The 15,129-nt window shown below is 39.9% G+C and overlaps 1 protein-coding gene across 3 annotated transcripts in view; it reads left to right on the forward strand.

The window, feature by feature from the left end:
* The first annotated feature begins 228 nt into the window (after positions 1–228).
* MGA (MAX dimerization protein MGA) overlaps positions 229–15,129 on the forward strand; it is a 157,644-nt gene continuing 142,743 nt past the window's right edge. The window contains exon 1 of one of the 3 annotated variants that reach the window (XM_067743907.1): positions 229–422. The gene's annotated coding sequence lies outside the window, so the exon portion shown is untranslated. Of the gene's footprint in view, positions 423–618; positions 716–872; positions 1,126–15,129 lie in introns of those variants that run through there. The other 2 variants (XM_067743917.1, XM_067743950.1) reach the window with 2 other exon arrangements.

Consider the following 15,129-nt stretch of genomic DNA (forward strand, 5'->3'; position numbering starts at 1 on the left):
CCACCACGAACTTCTGATAGTTTGCTTGTAGGCAAAGACCCCCCCCCCCCTTTTTTTTTGCAATATTCAAAAAGGCACTCAGCAGGCACTTACTAAATGCATGCTCCTTGAAGAAAAGTTAAGCGGTTTCCCTAAAACCACACAGATCAAAGGAGTGGGGGAAGGGGGGACTCAAAAGTGCCTGTTACACCCAGTCACACTCCCATAATTACCGGAACCGCCTCCATCCCAGCCGTAGGACAGGGCTTTCAACGGGACAAGAAAGGAACACCAGGGAGGTGAGAGCCAGGAAATCGGGAGAGGTGCCTCTCCCGGCATGCTCTGCAACACACTGAGGGGCGCCAGAAATATCCCGGCGTGCATCGGGGAGCGCCCAAGGGCGATGGTTCCCGGCTCCTAGAGGGGCACGCGAAGTTAAAGCGGTAGGTGTGAGCTTACTTAGTTTTGAGACCCCGCTTCCTCCTTTCCCCTTTAGGAACGTAATCCCATAACGGCTGAAAAGGAGGTCCTCTTAACTACCCTCCCTTTCCGCGTGCGAACGACTTTCGGCGCCGCTTCGAGCACGGTGCCAGGTGATTAGTGGTTAGGGGCGGGCCTGAGCCGATCACATGACCAAACCTGGCCGCCAATGACTAGCCGGGTGGTCCAGCAGCGCGAGGATTCCCGGACCCGTGAGCGGAGCGGCGCGTGGGCTCGCTCCGGTCGGCTCTGGCAGGTACGCGCAGGCGCCCTGGTTGCCACGCGCCCCGTCTGTCCCCACGCGCCCAGCGGCGCGTACTTGGCGCGAGGTGTTAAGAGTCTGTCTGGTTGTTTTTGTGGGTGGGGGGGAAGGAGAGGGTGGGGGGGCGATGGCGTCACGTGGACGCCACAGCCAATCGCACTCCGAGGCGCACCCACAGCTTTCCCCGGCGCCCCGGGGTGCGACGTGTTCAGTGAGGTTCGGCTCTGCCCTGCAGGTCCCAGTACTCTTTCGAAGCGCGTGTGCGGCCTGTAAAGTCAGGCCGCGGGTTTTCGTGGCGTCCTGCTCCACTGTGAGCACGGACGACAAGTTCTCGGCAAAATGGCTGCTGGAAAGAGTCGCCTAGCAGGGGGAGCGCTGGGGCCGCGTGAAGGTCACATGACGAGGTTGGCAGCGCGTGCTGCTGGCGCGGGGAAGGGGGGAGGGTGGAAGGGGGGAGGGGGAGGGGGGAGGGTGGGAGGGGAGAGGCGTGGCCAGTCATGTGCTCTCGGCTGCGCCGTTCCTTGGTTTTCCAGCGCCTTTGCTTTGGCCGGACTGGCTGCTTTTACTCCTCCCACCTCGAAGCGTGGCAAGCGTTGGTGAGAAGCTGTGTGATGTGGTGGAATGAGTAGGGTTCTGGGAATGAGGAGACCTCGGGTGTAGGCCTTTGGCTACCTTTGCAGTTAGCAAGTCATGTTGCCACTCTTGGCCTCTATTTTCTCGTATTTTAGCTCTGTATAGGAGTTTTTTTTTTTTTTTTTTAAGGCCCTTAAAAGGTGTATGACCTGTACCTCATCCCAGTGTCATGCTGATAGCAAAATAATTAAAAACGAACAGGTCATTAATAATCATGAGACAAGGCGGCCTTCCCACAGGAGCAAACCCACAACAATCCCCCTTCCTCCATCATTACAGGAAACTTGATTTAGGTAACTTGTTATAATATTCTGGGCATGTCTGTCCATATTTAGCAGTAGGATTTATACTCTGCACCTGCCCACTATCTCATTTGAAAAGTATTCTGTCTTTTAGACGTCTAGTCCCTGTGTGTTTTCCTGGAAAGAAATCAAGAGATAAGTAGTATTGTCATAACTGTGGAGATGGGGAAATAAAAGGAGTTAGAGGGCACATGCCTATGCTCCATAACGCTAACTAGAAAGAAGTCTTATGAACTTGGCGGGCCAATTTTTTGAGGCTTCCTGCTACCAGCCTTTGGTGTTTTTCATAGTTCTCAGCTTCCAGTTTCACCTCTTCATTTTACCAAGGGTCAAGGCCTTAGTGAAATGAAGCAGGCATAAATTATGTATTTTTCATATCATTGCTTATGCTTTATAGTACCCTTTGACGTATCTTAAAGAGCCTTTGAATTTTGTGGGAGTACAATCTGGAAAACATTTATTGAGCAATCATAATAATAGTTGTCACTTTTGAACTATTATAATAATAGTTAACATCTTTCTAGTGTAGTACTTTATATGTCTTAATTGATTTACTTCTTGTAACAAACCTGTGTTAATTACTATTATCTCCATTTTACCAGTGAAGGAAACAGCAACAGAGAGATTAAGTAACTTGTACAAGGTCATATGACTGATAATTTACATAATTCCAACCAGTATTCCTTTTGAAAACTTGACATAATGATTCTAAATTTCATTTGGAAGAATGAACTTATAAAGTACGAAAATTTTTGAAAGATGAAAGTTAAAGGGGGGGACTTGTACTAGTGAATATACAAATAAAGCTATGATAATACAATAAGTGGTAACTCTGGAATAGACAGAGCAGTGGGACAGAATAATAAATCTAGAAATATATAAGACTATTTAGTATTATACAGGTGGCATTTCATGTTGAGAAAGAATTTTGAAATTGTGTTGGAATAATTGGCTAATCATTTGAAAAAAATAAAATGGAATCCTACCTTAAAATGTAAATAAACTAAAATCTGGGTGAATTAAATATAAAATATGAAGTCAAAATTATGCTTTCAAAACAAAAATGGGTGAACAGTTTTCTAATCTTGGCATAGGATGAGCTGTTCTAAGCATGATTGCAAAGGCAGATTGATAGAATTATTACGTAAAACAACCCGTAGTTGGCAACAACACCATCAAGTTAAAAGACAGATTTACTCATTTAGTATTCATTTGACATATTTATTGAGTGTGTACGATGTGACATGCAGTTTTTCAGGTGTAGGGGATCCAATGATAAGTAAAGCCAGGCAAAATGTGGGAAAAAAATTTGCACCACGTGTTGGACCCAGAAGATTAATGACATGAGTATCTAATAGATTGTCAAAAGACCTGAATAGGTAGATCACACGCATAGAGAAATAAAAATAACTAATAAAGATAAAAATACATTCTTTTCCACTTATAAGCAAATAACACAAAACAACACCCCCCCAGCAGATTAGCATACATGTGTTAAAATATTAATATCTAGTATTGGCATAGGAGTGGGGAAATTGGCATATTCATACACTGCTGTTGGTGGGTATTTACATTTGAACATCCTTTCTGGAGAACATTTTGACTATATTTATTGAAAGCATTAATAACCTATATGTCCTTTCACTCAGCTGCTCCTCTTCTTTATTAAGGCACTAATTGGTAAGTTTGCAAAAATGTTCATTAAGAGTTGTCTTCTTTTTTTTTGGCTGTGCCGTGTGGCATACGGGATCTTAGTTCCCTGACCAGGGATGGATCAATGCCCCCTGCATTGGGAGCGTGGAGTCTTAACCACTGGACCACCAGGGAAGTCCCTGTAGTATTTTTTTATAGTAGCAAAAAACTGGAAAAACTTAAGTGTTAAATAATGGGGGGTTGGTTAAATAAATAAGATGCCTTCATAGAGGGTCATACTCTGTAGATAGTAGACATGATAGCGATTTCTAGTAATGACTTGGAAAGCACATTATATATATTGTTAAGTGTAAAAAGCAGGTTATAAAATGATGTGCAGTGTGATCACATTTTTGTAGCAATATACCTCTATGTGTCTGTTTACATAGAAATCTAAAATGATATATATCAAACATTAACGGTGATTTTACTTGAATGGTAGGATTTTTGGATGAATTTAATAAAAAAAACTTGTTATTTTTTGGAACAGTTTTAGGTTTATAGAAAAATTGCAGAGACAGTATAGAGAGTTTCCAAATACCCAGCACCTAGTTTTCCCTATTATTAACATGTTATGTTAGTATGGTATATGCGTTGTAATTAATGAAGCAAGATACATGATTATGAACTAAAGTAATAATTTAATCAGATTTCTTTAGTTTTTATCTAATACCCTTTTTCTATTCTAGAATCCCATCTAGGATACCACCATACTTTTTTTTAAATGTACTAATGCTTTGTTGGTGATATTACAGGGAAGAAGGTGTCAGGGGAAAAAGGAAGTGAGGTAGGGAAAAAGTAAAAACAAATATAAGGCATGTGTGACCCAGATGGCCATAACTTCGCAAACAAAGCTGGCTGCCTGATCTTCCAAGGCATCTCCAGAGAGTTCATATGAAGCTCTTGCCTCTCAGAACCTTCCGTTACACAACCACAATACTTTTAGCTCTCTTAGGATCCTCTTGGCTATGATAGTTTGACTTTTGTTTTTGATGACCTTGATAATTTTGAGGAGTACTGGTCAGATGTCCCTGAGTTGGGATTTGATGTTTTTTTCATTATTAGACTGGGGTTAGAGTACGTACTATCAACATGACTTGTCACTCTTGATGTTGAACTTGATCACCTGCCTGTGAATTTGGTTTTTAAATGTTTGCTTTTCTGTAATTTCTATTTTTAAAAATAATCTGTTACTTGTTTTTGGTATAACAAAAAGTATTTGTTATAATACTCTGGGCATGTCTGTCCATCTTTATCAATAGCATTTATAGTAAACAGTACATTGATAAGCTAATAATATAGAAAGACAATAATAGAAGTTACAGTTAAAGAAAAAATAACTGGCCAAATTGCTGGAAGGGCTAATTATAGAAAGGAATTAAAGGCATTAGTACAGTATAGCTTGTTTTAACAGTCTTTAAACTGTTTTAGGAAGAACAGCCTGGCAACCATGAATTATGCATAACAGGATGAAAATATAAATAAGATAGGTAAGGCCTATTAGGTAAATTCTTTCATTCAACAACAAATAATTAATGAGCCCTACTGTATATTATACCAGGTGTAGGGATTGAGCAGTGAATAAGGCAATGTCTTATTTATAATGGGAATTTGTAGTCTAGTAGATAGACAATAAAGTAATAAATAATATGATTTCAGATATTGTCAAAGTGCTGTGAATAAAATAGTACTATTGGATAGAGAGTGGTGGTGGTAGGCTTGGTGGTTCTTTTACATAGGTCACGAGGTAAGGATTTTCTGAGGTAACATTTGAGGATAAAGAGACCTGAATGATAAGGAGCAAGCCATGCTAACATGTGGAGCATTTCAAGCAGCGGGAATACTAATGCAAAGATTCTGGGGCAAGAATCAGTTTGGGATTTTTCAAGGAAGTGCAGGAAGGCTAGTGTGCTGGAGTTTGGAGACTGCTGCAGTGTTAATTGGTGGTGGTGGCAGTGGTAGGGTAGGGTAGCAGGAAATGACACTGGGAAGCTGGTGGGTCTCAGATGGTATAGAGCCTTGTAGACCAGAAGGGCTTTGTATTTTATTCTAAGTGTGGTGGGATCCATTGGACAGTTTTAGGAAGAAAAATTATACAATACAATTTATGTTTTAAAAAGATTACTTTGACTACTGTAGAGGAAAGAGGGGCAGCAGGAGACCATTCAGGAAGCCATTGGAATGGTATGATGAAGTATGGTGGCTTTGGGTCAGGGAGGCAGTGATGGGGACAGTGAGAAGGGGTTGGATTCAGGGTATATGTGGAAGGTAGAACCAATAGAATTTGCTGATAGATTAGTTGTGAGAGGTGAAAGAAAAAGAGGGATCAAAGATTATTGCAAGGTTTTTAGCTAGAGCAACTAGTGCCAGTTAGAGAGATGGAAAACTGGAAGGAGCTAGTTTGGGGTTTAAAATGAACAGTTTAGTTGGATACGTTGAATTTGAGATGCTCACTGGTTATCCAGGAATAGATAGTTGATTGTTCAGTCTAGAGCCCGGAGTCAAAGTCATGGCTGTGAATATACATTTGGGATGTCATCAATACATAGATGGTGTTTAAAAACCTGGCTCTGGTGAGAAGAGGGCCAGTGACTGAGCCCTGAGACTAAGCTGAAAGCATGGACAGAGGAATAAGTCACACTTAGATTTCTTTTGTATCTGCATCAGCACAGTATTTACTGTGTCTATATGGTGTTTTATTAAATAAAGCCTTTGAGATGGTTGTAATGTACCTTAGGCTCTTCCTGCTACATAAACTGATTCTTCAGGTTTTTGTGTCTGTCCTACTTGAAGATTTCTACCTTCTCTACGTTACCTGGGGGCATAAACTCCAAATTTCATAGTTTAGCATACCAGACCTATCATTGTTGAACTCTACCCTACCTTTCTCTCTTTATCCTCTTTCCTCTTTATCATTCCTGTCATGCCCAACATGTTCTGCATGTGTATAGCCCTTTATTTGCCTAGAATCCTCTTTTCTACCCCTCTTCCTGCTTATTGCCTCAAACTCCTACTCAGTCTTCAATGTCTAGCTTAAATTTGCTATATAATTTCCCCAGATTTCCACAGATAGAAGTTGGCTCTTCCATGCACAGTACTTCCTCAGCTCTGTTGTTGGTACTTTAATTTATAGCAGAATATAAAGTTGGTTGATTTTTTTTTAAACTTTGAAAGACATTTATTTATTTATTTTTAAAATTAATTTATTTTTGGCTGCGTTGGGTCTTCATTGCTGTGCGTGGGCTTTCTTTAGTTGCGGCGAGCAGGGGTTATTCTTCGTTGCGGTGCGCAGGCTTCTCATTGAGGTGGCTTCTCTTGTTGTGGAGCATGGGCTCTAGGTGCATGGGCTTCAGTAGTTGTGGCTCGTGGGCTCAGTAGTTGTGGCTCGCGGGCTTTAGAGCTCAGTCTCAGTAGTTGTGGCGCACAGGCTTAGTTGCTCTATGGCATGTGGGATCTTCCCAGACCAGAGCTTGAACCCGTGTCCCCTGTATTGGCACGCGGATTCTTAATCACTGCGCCACCAGGGAAGCCCCAAGTTGGTTGATTTTGATTCATTTGTTTCCCCAGTGCTTGGTATGCCCAATCTAATGCTTTGAAAAAGTTTAGAAGTTTTGTTTTGGCGAAAGAGAGTAAATAACTAAAACCAGATCTTATAATACTAGATGTTATAATATACAATCATATGGATCATTAGCTGAGATATTTAGATTTTTTTTATGGTTTTATGAGTTGTTGGTTTTAATGATATTTATTGTGATGGAATTTAGCCAGTACAAAGTTTAATGAAATGATGTCAGTTAGGAGTCTTAGTTCAGAGACATTTTAGGAATGGTTTAATCTCTAGAGTTGAATAATGCTTATTCTTTGGAGGCAAGCTATTATATAATAAATTTTTCCTCCACTTGCCCACTTGCCCACCCACCTTCTCAGGAGTCAGGAATTTTATTTTAACATTACACATGTTCTTTGAGCTCTTTGCTAGAGGAGAAACCTAATGTAATAAATCCAGTAGAATTAGCAGTACTCAGCCCAGAAATGTCCTTTTAATTGTTGCACAGAGAGAGGCTTAATGGTGTGTATTGTAGGTGTGAGGGTTTCAGTCTGTGAACTCAAGTAGGGTTAATTATTTTGTCATTCAATTGTAAGCATGTATTGAGCACCCACCATATATGGGCACTGTATGAGGTGCTGTGGGGGACACACAAAAGAAGTAAAAGTCATGGTTCCCTGCACACGAATCCCTGACAATTTAGTCAAGGAACTGAAACATAACATTAAAAAGGAATTTAATCTTAACAAACAGTATATCAGTAAGTGCAAAGTACTGTGGTATAAATCAAAGACTTTGCATTTCTTAAGCCCATAATTATATTCTCAGAGCTATATGCAGTCTTATCTTGCATCAGTTTTCAACATTTTGACCTGACTTGCAAGCTCTGCATTTTCACTTGTCCTTTAATATTTTTAGTTTCAAAAAGATACTATTGATTTGACTCTTAAAAAACATTTTTTTTTAAGTTAGTAAATCTTTTTTTTTTTTTTTTAATTTATTTATTTATTGGGCTTTGCTGTGTCTTAGTTGCGGCACGCGGGATCTTTAATTGCGGCATGTGTTCCCCGACCAGGGATGGAACCTGGGCCCCCTGCATTGGGAACATGGAATCTTAGCCACTGGACCACCAGGGAATCCCTGATTTGACTCTTTGATGTGTTGAAAGCCCTGTATAGGAAAAGAGTGCCCTGCCAGTACATTGCTTTCCAACATTTTATTCCTTCACGTCTGTAAAGCAAATAGGTAATTTGAAAAGGTAGAATGCCATTTAGTCTTTACAAGTGTGATAGATATAGTTTTGCTGTGTGTAGGTTTTCTTAGACATATTTTCTCCTAACTGAGGCTGTGGGGGTTGGGCGGTGGGGGGAGGGTAGAAGAGTATAGAACGTAGAGAAGAAATTGTGTGTGTGTATGAATATGAGTTTAAAAGCACTTATTTTGGGATTTGGATTATAAAAGCAGTTTTCTTTTCATTTGAGAAGATATGAAAAACATAGATAAGCACAAAGAAGAAATAAAAATATGCTAACTCCCACTGTTAACCTTATTGGTATGCTTCTAGGCTTTTTTTTTTTATTAGCAAGTTTTGTTTTTTAATAAATAAAATGAATAGTTCAGCTACCTTTAGAAATGAGTAGATAATTGTCTTTACGTAAGGTGGATCTAATCAGATTACTCTCAATAAAATTCTTTGGTAGCTTCTCATAATAAATGGAATCAAGTTGAGGCAAGTTCAGATTCTTTAGCCTAGTACATACAGCCCTCTACCTTACAGCTTATCTCATTTACCATGTGTCTCCCTTGTACACATCTTTGTTCTATCCATACTACATGTACTACTTGCAGGCCTCTAGACCAGGGGTTGGTAGACTTTTTCTGTAAAGGGCCAGATAATAAATATTTTAAGCTTTGTGGGCCTTACTGTTTTTGTCAACAACTACTCACCTGTGCTGTGGTAGCATGAAGGCAGCTATCGACAGTATGTAAATGAATGATCATGGCTGTGTGCAGGGAAACTTTATGGACACTAAAATTTGAATTTCATGTAATTTTTGCATGTCATAAAATTTTATTTCAACCGTTAAAGAATGTAAAAAGCATTCTTAGTTTGTGGGCTATATAAAAAAAGATGGCAGGACATGGCCTATGGGGGTTGTAGTTTGCTGACCCCTGTTCTAGACTGCCATGATTTCTGTACCTCTGCCTTTATTCACTGTCCCTCACCTCCATTTCTTTCCCTAGTATGACTGTCTTGTTTAGAACTCATTTTAGATGTCATAGTCTCAGGGAAGTTAGAATTTTTTACATCTTTTTCTGGTGATAGAAGTGCTATTCAAACCTCTATTACTGTATTTATTTGACTCTTTTAAAAAATTATAGTAAAATACGTATAATATAAAATGTACTGTTTTAACCATTTTTAAGTGTACAGTTCTTTGGCACTAAGTATTTTCACATTGTTGTGCAGTCATCACCACCATCCATCTCCAGAGTTTGCATCTCTCCAAGCTGAAACTCTGTACCTATAAAATGCTAATTTATCATTCTCCTCTTGCCCTAGTCCCTGGCACACCATTCTGTTTCTGTCTCTGTTAACTTGACTACTGCAGATACCCCACATAAGTGAAATCATACAAAATATTTGTGTTTGTGGAACTGGCTTATTTCACTTAGCCTAATGTCTTCAAGGTTCATCTCTGTTGTACCATGTTTTAGAATTTCCTTTCTTTTTAAGGCTGAATAATATTCCATTATATGTATATACCACATTTTTTGTGTATCCATTCATCTGTTGATGGACATTTGGGTTGTCTCTAGCTCTTGGCTATTGTGAATAATGCTGCTATCAACATGGATGTACAAACATCTCTTCGAGTCTCTGCTTTCAGTTCTTTTGAGTATATATCTAGAAGTAGAATTGCTGGATCATATGGTAATTTTGTATTCAATTTTTTGAGGAACTGCAATGGCTGCATCATTATGACTAAGTTTTTAATTTTTTTCTGTTGTAGTTTCTTTTTTTAATTGGAGTATAATTGCTTTACAATGTTGTGTTAGTTTATGCTATACAATGAAGTGAATCAGCCATATGTATACCTATATCCCTTCCCTCTTGGACCTCCCTCCACCCCCATCCCACCCATCTGGGTCGTCACAGAGCACGAGCTGAGCTTCCTGTGCTTTATAGCATATTCCCACTAGCTATATATTTTACATATGGTAGTGTATATATGTCAATTCTAATCTCCCAATTCGTCCCACCCTTGCCTTCCCACGCTGTGTCCACATGTCCATTCTCTACTTCTTTGTCTCTATTCCTGCCCTGCAAATAGGTTCATCTGTACCATTTTTCTAGATTCCACATATATGCATTAATTTGATATATGTTTTTTTCTTTCTGGCTTACTTCACTCTGTATGACACACTCTAGGTCCATCCATATCTCTACAAATGACCCAATTTCATTCATTTTTATGGCTGAGTAATATTCCATTGTATATATGTACCACATCTTCTTTATCCATTCATCTGTCGTTGGACATTTAGGTTGTTTCCATGTCCTGGCTATTGTAAACAGTGCTGCAGTGAACATTGGGGTACATGTGTCCTTTTGAATTATGTTTTTTTCAGGGTATATAACCAGTAGTGGGATTGCTGGGTCATATGGTAGTTCTGTTTTTAGGTTTTTAAGGAACCTCCATACCGTTTTCCACAGTGGCTATATCAATTTACATTCCAGCCAACAGTGCAAGAGGGTTCCCTTTTCTCCACACCCTCTCCAGCATTTATTGTTCGTGTATATATATATATTTTTTCAGTTTATTTATTTATTTATTGGCTGCATTGGGTCTTGGTTGCTGCGCGTGGACTTTCCCTAGTTGCGGCGAGTGGGGGCTACTCTCTGTGATGTGCCGGCTTCTCATCGCAGTGGCTTCTCTTGTTGCGGAGCACGGGCTCTAGGCACGCGGGCTTCAATAGTTGTGGCACGTGGGATCAGTAGTCGTGGCTTGTGGGCTCTAGAGCACAGGCTCAGTAGTTGTGGTGCACGGGCTTAGTTGCTCCACGGCATGTGGGATCTTCCCGGACTAGGGCCCAAACACGTGTCCCCTGCATTGAAGGTGGATTCTTAACCACTATGCCATCAGGGAAGCCCTGTTTGTATTTTTTTTTTTTTTTTTTTTTGCGGTACGTGGGCCTCTCACTGTTGTGGCCTCTCCCGTGGTGGAGCACAGGCTCCGGACGCGCAGGCTCAGCAGCCATGGCTCACGGGCCTAGCTGCTCTGCGGCATGTGGGATCTTCCCGGACCGGGGCATGAATCCGTGTCCCCTGCATTGGCAGGCGGACTCTCAACCACTGCGCCACCAGGGAAGCCCTCTATATTTTTTTGATGATGGCCATTCTGACCGGTGTGAGGTGATACCTCATTGTAGTTTTGATTTGCATTTCCCTATTAATAAGTGATGTTGAGCATCTTTTCATGTGCCTGTTGGCCATGTGTATGTCTTCTTTGGTGAAATGTCTATTTAGGTCTTCTGCTTATTTTTTAATTGGGTTGTTTTTTTTGATGTTGAGCTCCATGAGCTGTTTGTATATTTTGGAGATTAATCCTTTGTCTGTTGCTTCATTTGCAAATATTTTCTCCTATTCTGAGGGTTGTCTTTTTGTCTTGTTTATGGTTTCCTTTGCTGTGCAAGAGCTTTTAAGTTTAATTAGGTCCCGTTTGTTTATTTTTGTTTTTATTTTCATTAGGAGGTGGGTCAAAAAAGCTCTTGCTGTGATTTATGTCAAAGAGTGTTCTTCCTATGTTTTCCTCTAAGAGTTTTATAGTGTCCGGTCTTATATTTAGGTCTTTAATCCATTTTGAGTTTATTTTTATGTATGGTGTTAGGGAGTGTTCTAATTTCATTCTTTTACATGTAGCTGTCCAGTTTTCCCAGCACCACTTTTTTTTTTTTTTTTTTTTTTGGCGGTATGCGGGCCTCTCACTGTGTGGCCCGTCCCACTGCGGAGCACAGGCTCCGAACGTGCAGGCCGAGCGGCCATGGCTCATGGGTCCAGCCACCCCACGGCATGTGGGATCCCCCCGGACCGGGGCACGAACGCGCGTCCCCTGCATTGGCAAGCGGACTCTCAACCACTGCGCCACCAGGGAAGCACCCAGCACCACTTATTGAAGAGGCTGTCTTTTCTTCATTGTATGTTCTTGCCTCCTTTGTCATAAATTAGGTGCCCATGTGTGCGTGGGTTTATCTCTGGGCTTTCTATCTCGTACCATTGATCTATATTTCTGTTTTGGTGCCAGTACCGTACTGTCTTGATTACTGTAGCTTTGTAGTATAGTTTGAAGTTGGGGAGCCTGATTCCTCCAGCTCTGTTTTTCTTTCTCAAGATTGCTTTGGCTATTCGGGGTCTTTTGTGTTTCCATATAAATTGTAAAATTTTTTGTTCTAATTCTGTGGAGAATGCCACTGGTAATTTGGTGGAGATTGCATTGTATCTGTAGATTGCTTTGGGTAGTACAGTCATTTTCACAATATTGATTCTTACAATCCAAGAACATGGTATATTTCTCCATCTGTTTGTGTCATCTTTGATTTCTTTCATCAGTGTTTGATAGTTTTCTGAGTATAGGTCTTTTGCCTCCTTAGGTGGGTTTATTCCTAGATATTTTATTCTTTTTGTTGCAATAGTAAATGGGATTGTTTCCTTAATTTCTCTTTCTGATCTTTTCGTTGTTAGTGTATAGGAATGCAAGAGATTTCTGTGCATCAGTTTTGTATCCTGAAACCTTACCAAATTAATTAATTAGTTCTAGTAGTTTTCTGGTGCCGTCTTTAGAATTTTCTCTGTATAGTATCATGTCATCTGCAAACAGTGACAGTTTTACTTCTTTTCCAATTTGTATTCCTTTTATTTGTTTTTCTTCTCGATTGCCATGGCTAGGACTTCCAAAACTATGTTGATTAATAAGAGTGGTGAGAGTGGACATCCTTGTCTTGTTCCTGATTTTAGTGGAAATGCTTTTAGATTTTCACCATGGAGAATGATGTTTTCTGTGGGTTTGTCATATATGACCTTCATTATGTTGAGGTAGGTTCCCTCTATGCCCATTTTCTGGAAAGTTTTTATCATAAATGGGTGTTGAATTTTGTCAAGGGTTTTTCTGCATCTGTTGAGATATGATCATATGGTTTTTATTTGTTAATTTGTTAATATGGTGTATCACATTGATTGATTTGTGTATATTGAAGAATCCTTGCATTCCTGGGATAAATCCCACTTGATCATGGTGTATGATCCTTTTACTGTGTTGTGGATTCTGTTTGCTAGTATTTTGTTGAGGATTTTTGCGTTTATGTTTATGAGTGACATTGGTCTCTAATTTTCTTTTTTTGTGATATCTTTGTCTAGTTTTGGTATCAGGGTTATAGTGGCCTTGTAGAACGATTTTGCGGGTATTCCTCTCTCTGCAATTTTTTGGAAGAGTTTAAGAAGGATAGGTGTTAGCTCTTCTCTAAATGATATAATTCACATTGAATATGGTAATTCTATATTTAGTTTTTAGAGGAAGTTCAATGCCTTCATCATTATGACTGAGTTTTTTAAAATAAACTGTTTTGGGGAATAATTTTAGATTTATAGAGAAGTTGCAAGGATTATATAGAGTTTCTCGCTACTCCTCATCCAGTTTTCTCTAATGTTAACATCTTACATTACCAGGGTATGTTTGTCAAAACTGAGAAACCAACATTGGTACTATTAAGTAAACTGCAGACTTTATTTGGATTTTATTAGTTTTTCCATTAATGTCCTTATTATGTTTCTGGATGCACTTGAGGATACTACGTTGCATTTAGTCGATGTTTTGTTTTATTTATTTATTTTTAGTCTATATGTTTTTTATTGTTTCCCTAGTACTTAGCACAGAGCATGGTACATAATAGAGCACAGTGTTTCTTGAATGAATTAATCATCTTTTAATTTTTCTCTCTTGGGGAATGTTCATTAACTTTCCTTTAGATTTACTTAATTGATTTATTTACCCTTATATCTTTTCATTCCTTGACTGTTTCTAAGGTCTGTTGCAATTTTTTTTTCACTAATTTTTTTTGAGGAAAAGTAATCATGGTATATGTGGCAAAGACCGCTGTCTATTCACATCTGCTCTCTCCTTGGTGCGCATTGCTAGTCAGAATCCCCCAGTCTCCTTTGCAGTTTGATGAGACCACAATGACTTAAATTTTCTCTAGTGGAATGTGACTGGAAATGGGCCTGACGTCCTTCATGTGTTCCTCTTTGTCCGCCTCTCCTGGCTATCTGGGATCCAACATCAGGGACAACCTTGGAAGCCTTGTACTCAAGATGGTGGAACTGCTGTCAGCCTGAGTCCTAGAATGACTCTGGAAGAGAATTGGCTTAACTAATGACCTGAATATTCACTCACCAGGCTAATATTTTGAGATCAGTTTGTTAGCCTGCCCTACGCTTTCTAATAAGTGTGTTACGTGGTCAGCTCTGAATAGGATCTATATGAACGTTGAGTATTTATCTAATTAGAATTATATAATTATATTGGAAAGACTGGGGGATGGGAAGTGTGCACATGTATGGAAATATGAAGTGGAAGGAGAGGTAAATCTAATCTATAATGGGAAGTTAATAGTGCCTAAAACTGGAGAAAAGAAATGGAAAAAGCATATTGTGATATTGAGGTATATGGCAGAAGATTCATTCACAAAAGTTGAAAATTTTTGCCCCTTGGAGTTGGGAAATTGTTGGGGTGGAGGACCATTTTTTAAAAAAAATAAATTTATTTATTTTATTTATTTTATTTTTGGCTGTGTTGGTCTTTGTTGCTGCACATGGGCTTTCTCTAGTTGCAGCGAGCGGGGGCTATTCTTCGTTGTGGTGTGCGGGCGTCTCATTGCGGTGGCTTCTCTTGTTGTGGAGCATGGGCTCTAGGTGTGTGAGCTTCAGTAGTTGTGGCACATGGCCTCAGTAGTTGTGGCTCCCGGGCTCTAGAGTGCAGGCTCAGTAGTTGTGGTGCACAGGCCTTGTTGCTCCGCGGCATGTGGGATCTTCCTGGGCCAGGGCTCGAACCCGTGTCCCCTGCATTGGCAGGCGGATTCTTAACCACTGCACCACCAGGGAAGCCCAAGGACCATTGTTTTTTGTAATAAGCCTTTGTACTTATTCAACTCTTTATGTTCATGGATAACTTTGATAA

Source organism: Pseudorca crassidens, chromosome 1 (genome assembly GCF_039906515.1).
Source record: "Pseudorca crassidens isolate mPseCra1 chromosome 1, mPseCra1.hap1, whole genome shotgun sequence".
Taxonomy (NCBI): Eukaryota; Metazoa; Chordata; class Mammalia; order Artiodactyla; family Delphinidae; genus Pseudorca; species Pseudorca crassidens.